This window comes from Vidua macroura, chromosome 1 (genome assembly GCF_024509145.1).
Source record: "Vidua macroura isolate BioBank_ID:100142 chromosome 1, ASM2450914v1, whole genome shotgun sequence".
NCBI lineage: Eukaryota > Metazoa > Chordata > Aves > Passeriformes > Viduidae > Vidua > Vidua macroura.
The window spans coordinates 69183810-69199198 of record NC_071571.1 but is presented as its reverse complement, the minus strand read 5'-3'; the positions used below and the strand labels follow the sequence as shown (position 1 = coordinate 69199198).

At 37.1% G+C, this 15389-nt stretch overlaps 1 protein-coding gene across 15 annotated transcripts in view; it reads left to right on the top strand.

The window, feature by feature from the left end:
- Positions 1–15389, top strand: part of FARS2 (phenylalanyl-tRNA synthetase 2, mitochondrial) — a 231103-nt gene that overhangs the window by 32243 nt on the left and 183471 nt on the right. The window lies entirely within an intron of this gene.

Sequence of the window (15389 nt, the reverse complement as noted above, 5' to 3'; positions counted from 1 at the left end):
TGATCAAATCTTCGTTTTAGGGCTTGAAGCAGCTCTAAATATAAATAAGGCCGTATGCTAGAAGTAGTGTACTATATCTTGTTAACTTTTTTCCTCACTTCCACTTCATTAGCTGAAACCAACCCAGGTTAATTGAGACTGGGAACTCTATTCCAGACTACCATCTTTAGAGGGTAATCAGTTTTCCTGAGAGAATCACTTGAAGATTGTTAGGGAGGACCCTTGCAAAGGCCTTCCTTTGATGCATGCCAGAAATCATTTATGTGAGCTAGTAGCTCCCTACTCCCCATCAGTATGAAACTTAGCAACCTTTATTCTGGTCACGGGAGGGGGAGCTTGAAGATTGGTGTGAGCAAACCAGGACATCAGCCAAGCTGAATTGATTTAAATCATAATTAAAAATGAATTCTTTAAAGGAATAGAGAAGCTTTTGTGCATTATATGTTGTTTTCCTTGAAAATGCTTGATTTTCGCCATCTGGAAAAAAAGTGAAATTAGTTGCTTGGTAAGTAATGTTAGTGCTTTATGCTAAAGGAAGCAATTTTTTTTTGCATTTTTAAGCAATTATACAGCCTAACACAAATATAGCTGGTTTCTTAATATTTACACATTCTAATTTTATAAGATAATGATTGATGCATTTCCTGCTTACCAGCTAATAATTAATTTTAATTTGGGACATTTTGATGGAAATTTGAATTCAATTAAAAACACAGAAACCAAACAGTAGACACTTTCCCTCAAAACCATAATTCACATGGAAAACTACTGAATAGGCAAAACAAAGGCGGTATCTTTATTGAATGAAGCAGAATGTTTCTGGATATTATGTTCTTCTAGTTTTTATAATTAATGAATATCATCTTGAGCAGGAAAGGTACAGGTGGTTTCAGTCTTACAAGATAATTATTTTTTTTCTTCTGGAAAAGTTAGGCATAAAATATGAACTGTGAAGTGGCAAAAAGGTGTTTATATTATCTTCCATGTTTTTTAGAGTAATTTTGATCTATGGTTTATTGTAATAATCAATAAATTGTATTTCCAGATCTAAGCAGGTGCTTATTTTACTATGTAGGAAATTAGTGTTCCCCAGCTTTGTTCTTTATACAACTCTGTTTTGTTGATGGATTTAAGTATTGAGTATATATATATTTTTTTTCTTTTAGCTCTTACTTATTTTGACAAAAGAAAAATACAAAGAAACTTTGTAAGGACTATATTGGTGTTGCTCCTTTTTTGTGGATTGTATGGGATAAGGACTGTGCACGTATGTGCAGAGCTTAGAACGTAGTTCAGCTTTCAACACAGAATTTGATTTAGGTTTCCTCTGATAATAATACTTTGCTTTAAGTGAAGGGAGGAGCAGATTCTTAGCCTGCCTCAGGCAGATTCAGAGAATTTTTTATTTAAGTTCCACCTTGTCTGCTGTTTGCAAGTAAGGAGACACCTTTTTTGTTGTTTGGTTCTCTGATGTCTGGGCCAGCAGGTCTCTCCTTTCACATCTGCGGTGCTCACCGCCCAACGTACCTGGACAGATGGCAGGAGAGCGGCTGCAAGATCATCTCTTCTAGTTACATTAGGAGAAAGCACAGGCTACCTCAGACTTCATACCATCTGAAATTCAGACCAGTGCAGTAGATCTGTTTCCTGGGTCACACTGCATGCAGTCAAACCTCAAGATGATGCAGCTGTCAGGAGGAATCAATAATGTCTGAAGCAATTGGTTGCTATGACTGTTGCAACATGATTGCTTTCTGTGCTGTTTTACTGCCTTATTCTGTAGGCACACACTATGTGGTAATTGGGAGTGGGGCTGTGCCCAAGCCTCATCCCTAATGGGCTACAGCTGTGCAGGAGAGGTGACCAGCATTGAAGGTAAGGAGGCACGGAGTGCCAAGGTGTACTGACCTATCACAACAGGGAACCGAGGGCACACAGGTGTAAGGCATGTGAGATGAGGGGTATAAAAGGTTGGGCTCAAGACTAAGAAGGGTGGATTCTTGAAGCAGTCTGATGTGGTATGGTGTTACTGTGTATGGGTGGATGCTTTCTGATGTTGTATGATGATGTGCTCTGTATTGTGGCTGTCTCAACTGTGGCATGTGCTGTTATTCTAATGATGAATTAGGCCAAAGATGCTTAGGGGTAAATGAAGACTAGTAAAGTGTAAATATATGGCTCTGTAAATCTACCTCAGAATGTGTGGTGTCTGGAAGGTTAATATATGTAATAGTTGATGGAAGTGCTGACAGCTCACATAGTAAAATAGCTTCTAATAGCTATCTGCAGACTTAGTTCTGTTGCTAACCAAAAAATCAGATTGCTTTATTTTCATGAATATAATGTGCAATTTAAATTAAATCATTTGAAGAGGTAAAATCTGTGATATTTGGGGTTTGTTATGGAAGCCCTGTAGCCTTTAGTTTAATAGTGGTAACCAGTATTGTTTACTAAAGCAGGTATATTACATGTTTATGTTACACATGTGCAGGTAGAATGTTTTTGTTACCTTGGTAGTATTTCTTATCTGCTTTGAAGTAGCTTGCTGTGGTTTGAAAATAGATTAATGTCTACTCTGAACATTTCAACTTTAATATTGAAAATGTTTTGCACCATTGACATTTAATACTTTTATTCACAATGAAATGAAACAGCCAGTGCAAAGCTAATTGCTGGAGAAGGCAAGATGATTTTGCAGTTACTAAGCTTTCCACTTCTGTCTGAAGGCACATCCTTTACCCAAACCTGTGAAGTCTGTAATTTTTTTTTGAGCTGTAGTTTTTGTTTAAGATTCTTTTTGACGGAACAAACAAATTGTTTTGCAAACCAGTAACATGGTTATCCTCTTGAAATGCCTTCTGAATGACCCTGTCAACTGGTGTGTTCCTATACACGCATTCACACCTTTATGCATTTGGATAATAGAGATACTGAAGGGAATGAGGCCTAATTTTGGGAAGTGATTCTTAGGAATTTCTGGACACATGGCTTAGAGCTTTATGTAGGACCTGATGATTGTTTCCTCTACAAACACAAGGCCTTTGGCTTTGCTGACTACTTTTATTTAGCCATTAACTGATACGTTTTTAAACAGATACATTTTCTACAGACATGTTCAATACTGATGGTACTGGTGCAGCCAAATCTCACATGCAAGAAGAACTGAGCTGATTAAATTAACAGATGCTATTCAGATGGTAGAAGACTGTTCTAGACTCTGCGCTGGCACTTTTCAACAAGTGCATGAAAAAGGAAATGAACAGTTTTATTGGACAAGTAGTTTGTCAGCTTTTAATGTAAATTGTTATTATTCTGCAGCACTAATGCTGCTTCATCATCTGTCAGTAGGTCTTTTGGGGCCTAGACCTCTTAAGTACTGCTAAAATAAGTGTGGCTGCTATGTGCAGTTCATTCATACAAATAAATGGGAAGATGCAAGAGGGGGAGAAGGTGTATGTATATGACAATTTTGTCAAATGAAGGCAGATCCCCTTCCTTTCTTTCCCTCCAGGTTCTTGTCCTTATTGTTCCAAAATTTACTTAAGGATTTGACAAAACAAGGTTTTGCATAAAACTTTGAACTGTTACGTAATTTTTACATGACTTCACCAGGCAGAGACCAAAAAACCTAAAAGAATCTGTACATCACTTAAGGTGAAAAATTGTAGGAGGATGATTTCTTCTTTAAAAAGAGAAGATCTCTCTGTGATAGTACAATCATTCCATAAAGTGGCAAGTTTCATCTGGGAATATTCATTGTTCCATGAAGTCCACTATTGGAAGGGGAAATGCGTTAGGAGATCTGTGAAAAGTCCTTTTCAGTTTAGATTGCTGTAGTCATTGACTGGTATTCACAGGTGAAAAAAGCTTTTTCCATTTTCTGCAAACGCTATTGTAGGTGCTTTAAGCAGGGACAATTATTGTGCAAGCTGATGTTATCTTAATGTGCAGAAGAAATGGTTTCAAGATTTAAAATTGTAAGAAAAAGAAATATTTTAGGTTAAAATCTGTGGATTATTCCTCCCCCCTCACATTTTGTTATTGACATGAAACTCTTCCTTTGCAGACAAATCATATGGTTTAAGTTGTTGTGCACTGTGGAATATAAGGGTGTGAATTCTTAACTTTTTCCTGGGTTGTGCACATGCCTATAGTTCCAGAAAAGGGCATGAAGAAGTGTGGTGCATCAGACAGCACTTGACCAGCTTCAGGTTTGTCTTGAGCTTGTATTTCAGTAGAATCAAACATGAATCTAATTGAAACTGTAATAATTAAAATATGGTCAAAAGATTGATACACCAAGATTTTTAGGGTGAGTTTTACCTTCTTTGGGGTTTCAGAAGGTTTAGAAATTGTATTGCTCAGAGCTCCATTTTTCTTTTAGCTTCATTTTCACCCTGTGTTGGTAGCCCCTGGAAGCTTTGTGCATTGACATGCTGAGCAGAGCTGAGACAGTTAGATTGTAATAGAAAGAGTGAAAAACAAGCAGAGTCTAAGATGATGCCAAGACAGACTTGGTGGGGGAAAAAGGGAATGGTTGATTATCAAATGGAAATTCAGGGAGATATGACACCCTGTGTGACCTGTGAACAAGTGCCCCCACCATGACATATGTAATTAAGATTTTAGTCAGCAGAATGATGATGATTTATGTCATAAAGTCTGAAAGTTTTACCATCGCTTCTATACAGCATTTTGTATGGCAACCGTTGTTACTTGTGAGTCATAAGTAGTAATCTTAAGTTCTTATCAGTAAAACTTTATGCTATGCACTCAACATTGAGTTTGATATATGGTACACCAAAAATGTTCTACAGAAAAGTTTATTTACCAACAGTTCAGAGGGTTTTGCATTTTTATTGTAGGTAGTTTTCATTTTCTGCATCTGTAAATCTACTCTTCAGTTATTTCATTGCTGTGTATAGTCAAAAAAGGAAGATATTTTAATACACATACAAAAAGTCTGTAAGAATTACTTGTAGTAAAATTCAGTATCTAAACAAAGTGCACCAAAGATTTAGTGCCTTGAAACTTTGCAGTTTATAGGAAACTTTACAGGAAATAAAAAACATGTGCTCTGCAGTGGATGAAAGCTGATAACTTTTCCCATATGAAAAATATGGGATTTTAAAAACAGATTCATGATTTAAAGCATTGTAAACATCATTATAATGTTATGTTGCTTTGGTATGTTGCTTGTTCTGCTCCCAAAGTTAGAATAATTCTGGAAGAGGAAAGCCTTAGCTTTTGTGGTTATAAATTAAAAAAAAAAACCCAAAACATTCCTGAGGCATTTGCTTTAGCAGTCAAGAAGTAATCTGCTTGCCAAGTGACTGCTTTTCTATCGCTGGTATATGCAATTTAAAAAAGGACTAATCTACTTCACAGAACTGATAGAGTGGAGGAGAGAAAGGGATTGTTTTCTCTTCTGGGTATGTTTGCGGTGGATACCCTTCACGTTCTATTTGTGTTTCTGATGGAAAGATCAGTGGTAAGTCTGCCAGCAGAAGAGACAAAACCATATTGGAGAGCATTTTAGAAATGCTTTTGATGCTGTTGATTGCATTGTTAGTTTCCACTCACTTGTCTTCATTCAAGGAAAGGTTATGTGTGCTAACATATGTATTTTATTAAGTTTGTCATGGAGCCCTCTGTCCTACAAAATGCGTTAAATAGTCATGTGGGATTTTTCATGCTTGATGGTTGACACATTTTTCTGTACTTGGTTTCTTTACTGAAAAAAAAGGAGAGTTGATTCCAAGCTGCTTTATAAGAGGGCCTATTATCCTATTTTTTGTCTTGCTTTGACTGTCTCTACTGTTATTGGTAAGATGCTGTATTACCTAGTGTAGTAGGTTCTGTGATTATACAGAAGTGCACTGTGAAATGTCCTCCTCACTGGGAGGAGTACTCTGTGATGTGCAGTGAGAAGAATTCCACCTTAAGAATTACATTTTTATATTTTTCAGTTGTTCCTAAAATTTGTCTTCAGATGGCTTATAGGTATTTGAAACACATAAAAATACTAAATGCATTGGCCTGTACCATGTATCTGATATCTTGCATGACTTTTCCATGATTTTGAGCATTTTTCAATAGAACACAGCTGCTACTCAAGTGACACATTGTTAAAAAAGGTCTTTGTCTAATAACATAGGATAGGTAAAGGAAAACAACTTTTTTCTCTGCTTCTGCCAGTGTTCACCTCTATTACCTTCTTTTTTTTTTTTATTTTGCCCTGAAATAAAGTAGTATTGAAAGCAAAGCATTTCTGAATTGCTTGGGTGTGAACATCAGCTGTAATTAGTTAGGAGACATTTCTGTTTATATCTTATAGTGATGGACAAAACTGAAAGCATTGTGAATAGATTCAGATATGTTCCTTGCACTTCTATGTGAATCTGCTTAGAGGTGTTGGAATAACAAATTACAAATTAAAAACCTTGTTGCTTTAAGAAAAGGAGAAATATTTTATTTTGAAGTCCTTCAAGCAGTAAAGTCACAGGCATCATACAGGTTTGTGTTGTGCTTTATGTTTAATCTCACTGTAGTGAGGAGTGGGGCCAAGATGAAATGTAAGTAAAGAAAAGCATTGGGATAGAAGGAGGAGATGACCTTCCCGAAGTTATTTTATGTTTCGGTAATATCAGTTGAAATATTTACTCTTGAGTATTGTATTCAGTTTCAGTCCCCCTTTTCTCTAAAACAAGACTGAAAAGAAATCAGAAGTTTATCAAGATCCCAAGTAATGGAAATGATGACTTCTGTATGAAGGAATACTGAGAAAGGAAATTAAAACATCACAATATGTATGACTGCAGTTTGAAGAATGGAATAAAAATAGTATCTTGTCAGCTCAGTGTGATTTCCATGGATGTTTCTGGTATAATCTACTAATTTCAGTGGAAATTTTTACCTAGACCACCTAGAAATCTTACAAGAGTAGCATGAAATTATGAATGGAAAAGCCTAATCCATGTGGATTTTTCTGCCTATCCTCTGCCATGAAACAAGATGAAGGGAATAATTGAAATACCACCATAATGCATTTTAGGTAAACCAGGTAGCATTGTTCCAACACACAACTAGCAGCTGGTGTCCAAATGGCCACTGCAGCTTGTCTGCCATCATATTTCCATCTATACAAAAAAATGGGAAATTTTGTTGTAATAGAGAAGGAACAGTGTTGTGTTGTGTTTACTGATAGTACGGAGCTAACTGTGGCTGTCAAACTTACTTTTTGAAGATTGCTGTGAATGTTTGTACTTTTGCCAGTTAATCTGAGAGTAGGAATGCCAATGAGGAGAATAAAATATGGAAAATAATGCTGTGTTTTATATAGCACCTGCCATATACTAGAATGTTAAAGCACTTACTAAATAGATGCTGAGATGGATAAAATATGACAGTGCCTATAAGCAAATACATCACCTGCTAAGCTTTCAGCAATATAACTGGCATAAAGCCATGTGCACCATTAAAACTGCTACTGAAAGAAAGACTTGGCTTGACCTCTAATGAATAAGCCCTTAATATGTGCTTCATTAAAAAAAAAATTGTGATAATGATCACAGAAATTATAACAAACCACAATAAAACTGGAAAGACCTTGAGATACTGACTAGTCTGGCCCCCAAAGCAGGTTGAATTTTATACCTGTTTCTTTTTAGCCCAAGTATTTAGAAATCTGCATGAAATAATAAACTACAATAGTGTCTGCACAAGCCCTCTCTTACAACATGTCACTATATTTGTACAAATACTTCTCCTTATAACTTAGATAAATTTTTTGAACTTTGGTTTTGGTAGGTGAATTGCTGCATGTCCTAGCCAGGATGCAGTGGAGACAAGCTTAATCCAAAGTGTTCTACTTCTTTGGGATCTGATGATGATGATGAAAATGTCTTTGTTTCCTCTCTGGCTATATAGTCCTAGTATATTCAGTCTTTCTGCATAATTTTTTTGTTGAGACTCGTAATTTCTGCTACTGTCTTTGGACACTTCAAATGGTTTTGTATTTTTTTGTAAAGGTTATGCCAAAAACATGTCTTATTCTTCCTGCTAAACAGGACAGGAACGCTTCCTATTTTATGTGGTATATATTCCTGTTTATGTAACCATATGATGGCTCTTTCTGTTTTTTGAATCCCATTTTGAACATTTATTGAGCTCATGGTCTATTACAAACCCTGATTCCCCTCTGAGGAAGGTGTTGTCTAGCAGTTTATTTGCTCTGCTGTCGGTGTGCAGCTGGTTTTGACAAAGTACGGAATGTTGCGCTTGCCCCTGACGAACTGTTCTGTTATTTTTATGACCATTTCTCTAGTTTGACAGAATGATTTTGGGTTCCAGCCCTGTTATCCAGTATACCTGCAGTGCTGGCTCTTGATGATCTGCAGATTTAAGCATGTCCTCTGTTGAGTTCTGTAGGTTGCTAATGGAAACGCTCCCTGAAACTGGACCAAGTTCAGATCCTTGCAAAAATGCACTCAGCAAACCATCTTGTGTTTGACAGAGACCTGTTAATGATTTTTTGGTCATAAAATCAAATTTTGGCTTCATTCACTAGTAGTTTTCTGTAGAAAACACCTGCTTATGAGAAAGCATGCTCCCTTTTCTTTGGTAATACAAGCTGGAAAGCATAAAAGGGAAATTAGGAATCTTGTGGTTTCTGGCCTATGCTGTCTTTTCCCCACTGTTTCTCAGTGGGATAGAATAAAAGCTGAATTTTTTAATGATCTGATGATGCATAAGGAATAAGTAGGAGTAGTAAAAGCAGAACAGGACTTTGGTTTTGCTAAATGATCTCATAGCACAAAAAGTTGGAGGTGCTTGTTTGCACATTAGTAGCTACCTATTTGCCAATAGTTAAATGGTCAGATAAGGATATTCTGTGACTGTTTTAGTAGCTTTAATAATCAGGGTTCTGTTGGACTCCTGTAATTATTGGATGCTTATAACAGTGCAGATCACAGTTGCTGTAGAAGAGACAAATATGAAAGTATCCTTTCAAATATCAAAGCATTTTGTTTCAGAACTTATATTTCACTTCTTCACTGGTGTGTGTTTTGTGTCATTTGTATCTATAGGAACAAGCATGTCATGGAGTAAATTGTATGTCCTGAAGGCATTATGTGACATACTGAAAAATATGCAAAATTCAATGTAAGATTTCTTTTTTTTTTTCCCTGAGAGGGCCAAACACAGCAGCATGACTACAGCTAGACATAAAGTCATTGCTATCCTTACTGCAGATGATTTCTTGTTTGCCTGTGGAATTGAAACAAACACTAATTAAGATAAATCCAAGTCTGCTGATATTTACAGTAATTGCCCACAGAGTGCTAATAATAAACTTGTTGTTTTTGAGTGAAATAATTGAAATTGGCATGACAGTTGTACTGACTGCACTAAATTTGATGCACGTGGAACTTAAATTGAGCAAAGTGTTGATACCTTTAGGATGGAGATGAACATGGTAATTATTTGAATTGTTGAATGCAGGACATTCTTATGAAGATGTAATTTTATTTACACAAGGTATTTTTGAGAGTACCTGGTATGTCAAAAGGCTGTGTTCTAAAGTTCTCAGTAAACAGATTCGAGTTCAGGCGTTAGGCTGCATATTCCTACTGTGGGAGATACATCTAGTGCAGGATTCAGGTGTCAGAACTGTGCATGATTTTGTAGTTATCTTTATAAGGCTGAACCTGGCAATGAGTTGGGTGCCAGCCTTCTGCAAAGTGGTGAATTTCAGCCTTAAGTGTGAATAGATGTCATCATTGGGCACACCAAAAGATATAGTTCTATTATTTATTTTATAATTTACAGCAAACTTGTAAACAGTGCTACAAAAAGCACATGAAATTAAAAGATGGCTGAAATTTACCTCCTGTTTATCTGATGAAACATTATGATTTGCCCACTTTGCATGGTATCCAATTAATCATAATAGCAGAGAAGTAATTTGAAAGTATGAAAGAGACATTAGAAAAGCTTTCCTTAGTTTGCTACTCTGCTATGAGAAGAAGCTGGCTTGAAGACTTTAAGGAAAAAAATCTTATTGAGTGCTTTATAGTTATTTTATCTTAAATTCATGTAGTGCTAAAGAAGACTGAATGGCCACAACAGGTCTATGATAGCAATGATAATGCAGGAAACTAGCTTTCCTCTACTTCTATCTTAATTAAATAGCATCAGCCTGGAAGCAAGAGGTGGTGATTTTTTTTTTTTTTTCTGTCTGCCTGTACACAGTATTTGATCTTCTCCTGTAATTATGAACAGAGGTGCTGATTGTAATGGTGTATTTTATGTAAGATTTTGCAGCAGTCTGTGATTGAAGACCCCTCCACTAGATGTAATTCTTCTTTAACGGATGTTGAAATGTTAACATCATGCCTTGATTGCTTTCCTTTCCTTTGAGTTGTGCTTCTAGTAAGAAGTAAATGAGAACTGAAAAGACTGACTTCAGTTTCATTTTGTTTAAATTCTAGTCTTCACAACTCTTCGGTAAACTTTGCTACACAGTAAACTCACTCAAGTTTTTTTGCCAAATAACTTGCCCTAAACAAAAAGTTCATTTTTTTGTGGCATTGCTCTTCAGCTTTGAAGAAAATTTAAACATTCCTATCCAGTCTATTGATCCTTATTTATCACAACTCCTCTCTCTGGTGTCAAGAAGTGAACCACACACTGAAAGCAATCAGAACTGCTTGAGTCAATCTAATTATTTCTCTGCGTCCCAGTAGATGACAGAGAAGAAGTGGTAAAGGAGAGTTTCTAGCCCAGATGCCAGTAAGTGCATTGGAATGGCAGAAAATAAATGCCAGAAAGGTCCAGGATAGCAGCTTTTACTTTCAGAATTAAAAAACCCTTCATCCTGAGACTTTTCATCCTTGGCTGATGGGATAGAAACATGTAAACAACTGGAAATGTTTAGTTGTAATTTACGAATATGGAAGTGCCACATGCAAATTTAATTTAGAGGTACTGAAGTTAGATGTTTGTGCAATTATGCATAGAAATCATTGCAATTTTGCTTACATGTTTTTGAATAAATTGGAAGTTCACATTTGGGTATTCGGCAGATTTGTAGATGAATCAGGTTCATCAGATGTGATGAATATGTTTTTGTCTACTCAGCCTCAAAAGTAGCATCCAATATTCATATTTTAATGCTGCATAGAAAATGAGATGATGTGCCATGCTAGGCCAGATTTTGTTATATCATATTGTAAGCTGGACAAATTTCCTGTAAATCTTTTGATTCTTTGAGTATACCTAGAGTAGTAGCATGAAAATAAAGTTAATATTTTTTTAAGGCCAAATAAGATAATAACTACAGAGAAAAATACCGCCAAAATAAAAACAGAGTCAATCCCTATGTTGCTTACATGATAGCCTATACTTGGGAAATTGTACCTTTGAGCTAGCAGGTACTGAGAAGAAAACAATTCTGAACCATCATTTTTATTTATTAGCTCTGGCAGTGGTCCCTGGAATTCCAGGAACGTAATATGGAAGTTTTGTAGTGAAAAAATACTGGCACATATCATAAATCTGTGGCTGAGTTAGGTGTTGCGTAGATGCTGGTTATGTTTTTCTTTGCTAAATAAAACCTGATTTTCCTTACCTGCAGCTTATTGTAGTAGTAGCCTTTTGGTTTTTTATTTATGTGGGGGAGAGGGGTTGTGGCCATACCTTTTTTACCATAAAGCTAATTCATAGTGGCCTTCTCATGTCCCATGTAGTTGATTCTGGTCTCAGCAAGTCATTCTTTCCTGCCTTATTGCACATTGAGACCTACATCTCTGTTCAGTAATGATTTGGTTTCTAAGCATATTATAGTGCTTTTTACACTGTGGATTTGCTTTTTCTCGGCCTACTGGTCATTGTAAAGATTATAATGTAGGATTATTTAGCACTTATATGTGGTATCTGTCACTACTGACCTCACATTTCTTTCCGATTGCCTATGCTGGCAGCACCAGGCACGACAATTCCCCTTCCATGTGCTGTATCTTCATATTTTGTCTTTAGTTTTCTGGATTCAAGGGATACTGTAGTGATAACAATGTATGGTGTAGTAGATGTCCTCTGGCTGTTTTATGACATTGGTGAGATTTGCTTTCTTTTTCCTTTAGAGTAAAGTTGTTGTGGGCCTCGTGTGAGCTCTGCTGAGCTGGTTCAGCAAATGCTGGCTGCTGTGCCAGGCTGGCACCAAGTGTTTTGGCCCCTTCAAAGCCAAATCATAAGGCTGATTGTGTGCTGTGGCTTTTGGCTAGGTTTTCACTGGTAAATATGACTAAAAGACTCTTAATTGCTTGCCTTGGATCTTGTAATGTGTTGTGTTTGAATCTCAGATGACTCTGTTAGTTCTCACATGTGATACAGGAGAGACAGCCTCCTATATAATACTCTTTTCCTTGGCTGGACTGGGAGGCTGACATGATTTGCTCTGCAAAATCTGAGGCAAAAGCAGCAGCGGGGTTAGGTACAGTGTGAAACTTCCCCAGAAGAGGTCACCAACAAACAGTTTGGTAGATGACAAGTTCACCATGAGCCAACAGTGCCCTCACCGGTGCCCTCCTCCATCCTAGGAGAGCCAATGGCATCCTGGGGTGCATTGGGAAGAATGTGGCCAGCAGGTCGAGGGAAGTGATTCTGCCCCTCTGCTCAGCCCTGGTGAGGCTACACTTGGTGTGCTGTGTACATTTCTGGGCTCCTCAGTACAGGAAAGACAAGGAGCTCCTGGAGAGATTCCAGTGGAGTTCCACAAAGATGATTTGGGGCCTGGAGCATCTCATGAGGACAGATGGTGGGAGCTGGGCCTGTATAGTCCAGAGAAGAGAAGACTGAGAGGGTATATGCATATAAATATCAAAAAGGCAGGTGCAAAGAGGATGGCACCAGACTCTTTTCAGTGTTGCCCAGTGACAGGATGAGGAGCAGTGGCCATAAAATAAAACACAAGAAGTTCCATCTCAACATGAGGAAGGGCTTCTTTACGTTTCAGGTGGCAGAGCACTGGAACAGGCTGCCAACCTTAGTAATTCTGCGCTTCTGTGATATAATTTCTTCTTTGAAGTAAATGCTGTCCTTGGTTTTGGTAAACATAGTGACCAAAGGTGAAATCCTGTTTAGAAGATGGCAATTTGTGAATGCCATGCTGTGTTTTAGGCCAACCCTGCCATGGAACAGGCACAGCAGCATTGGTCAGTCCACCCAGTTTTGCATTTCCCTGTTTGCCTCAATAAAGCTTCATTTATATACCTCCCCTATATCATCTTCCCTGAATGTCTTCTACCTCTACAGGTGATCTCTCCTGATTAAACTAAGTACATAATTGTAATTACAATAACACTGAAGTTTGAGCCACAATACAAGCAGAGCAATGACTGTAATTCTTGCTCAAGGAATGTAGGCTTGAGCCTTAAAAATCTGCACATTCAAGGAGAAGATAGTTTCAATGGGAATATCTCACTATTTCTGAGCTGTTCAGAATGGTTCCTAATGGGCAGCTCTGGCAAGCTCCTCTCAAAACATTTTGATTCTGTTCACAGTAGTAGTTATACTTGTTAAGCTGTTGATAAAATGATATTGCAAACAACAGAAAATTCTGAACGTAGAGAAAAATGGCAATATAGTCAAAACAATTTGGGAAAAAAAAAGTGAAAGCCAGGATGTTGAAAGACAGTGCTTTTGACTTGGGAGCTGCTGCACTAATGGGTATAAATAATGCAATACTTTTCCCATGGGCATAGTGTACAGCTTAACTGGTTAATGGCTGAAAAGCACTTTGAGATCCTATGTAGAGATATGCTTTGGAAAAGTGGAGTGTTCCTTAATGGAACTCTAAATGCTGCTGCATCACACTGCTATGTCAGTGAGTCCAATTGGTGTCAATAGTGATTAAACCTATGGATCACAGTGTTGGATATGTTTAACATTTGGCAATGTTGGTTATGGCTATGTTTTGGTAAACCAAAATAAATTATTAATTTGCTTTATTTGACAGTCATCTTATTTAATGCAAATTTTAGATTATTTTTTAATATACTGTGATGCTTTGGATGCTTCTCAGGTTTGCTTACAGTAAAAACTAGCACTGTCTACTTAAAAACTAAGCCTTCAAATTTATTATATAAAGAGTGCTATATAAAATTATAGTGTACCTGTCTCTAAAACATACTTATGTTATCATTAGATAAAAATTAAAAATAAATATAAAACATGGAGTCTGACTGAAGCACTTTAAATATTTTTCTTTTGCAAGTTCCTCTTAAGGAGAAATGATACTTGGAGACTCCTGGAAGTGATTTAGGTCTTCAGTCTGTTGAGAGAGTGTAGATTTTAACATCTGATTTGACAGAGTGGTTACAATTTTGTCTTTGCTTTTCCTCACTATGATTTGTGAGGAAACCTCAAGATGAGTGTGCTTTTTCAGTTTTCTGTGTCTTTCCCTTGTGGGAATTGGTTTTTTTTTCCCCATTTACTTATGTGAATTTTCAATAATTAAGTGGCTTCTGTCATGACAACACCTTTTAGCACACATGCTACCTGGTAAGCAAGTTTATTTGCAAAGAATGTCACTAGGAGAAATGTCTTGAAGGATTCAATGCCTGAAAACATGAATTCTAGATCTAGAGCAGCTCATTCTCCCTTTTAGAAGTTAGTACCTGTTATTACTGAGTGTGATGTTTTACCTACTCATTAATTTACTGTTTTTTTCCAAAGCTTATGGATGTGGATAGGTTAAAGTGATTACAAAGATTTTCCTTCCTGTTTTCTCTTTCAAGTGCTTAGTGTGCACTGCCCTAGCTTGGTATCTTCTTGCAAACCCATTTGTATGGCTGCCAAGTTTTCTTGCATAATTTTCTTGACAAATGGCTTACTCATTAATATTTCAGGCCTGTTCCTACCAACCTCAGACAAGTGGTATGCCCCAGGCAGGGAAATGTAGTTCTTTCCTTAGGAGCCTTCTAATCTTATTCTTAAATGCTTTGTCAGAGCCCATGACAGATAAATGAACATGGTGCAGTTCAAACTGGAGATGACTTATTTGTACACATGTGACCATGCATTTTCCAACTGGGAGGTGCTGTACTGCAGTGGAGTCTCCACCACTGACATCCACATCTTCTCCTCTTTATCCATCCTGAAGTCTGTGAGACTTACTGATTCTGAAGGGAAATCTGTAGAGATATTTGCCTCTTTCTTTTTTTGATTGGCTGTTGAAATATACATAGTCCTGATAAAGGCTCTGTCTGTTCACACTTTCATTATTTCTGTAACAGAGACAGACCAAGGAATGATACCACAGCTGAGTTAGAGTTTGAATTGAAACCAAGTTCATATCAAGGCTAGGTCTGAGGTGCGGATCTCTGGTG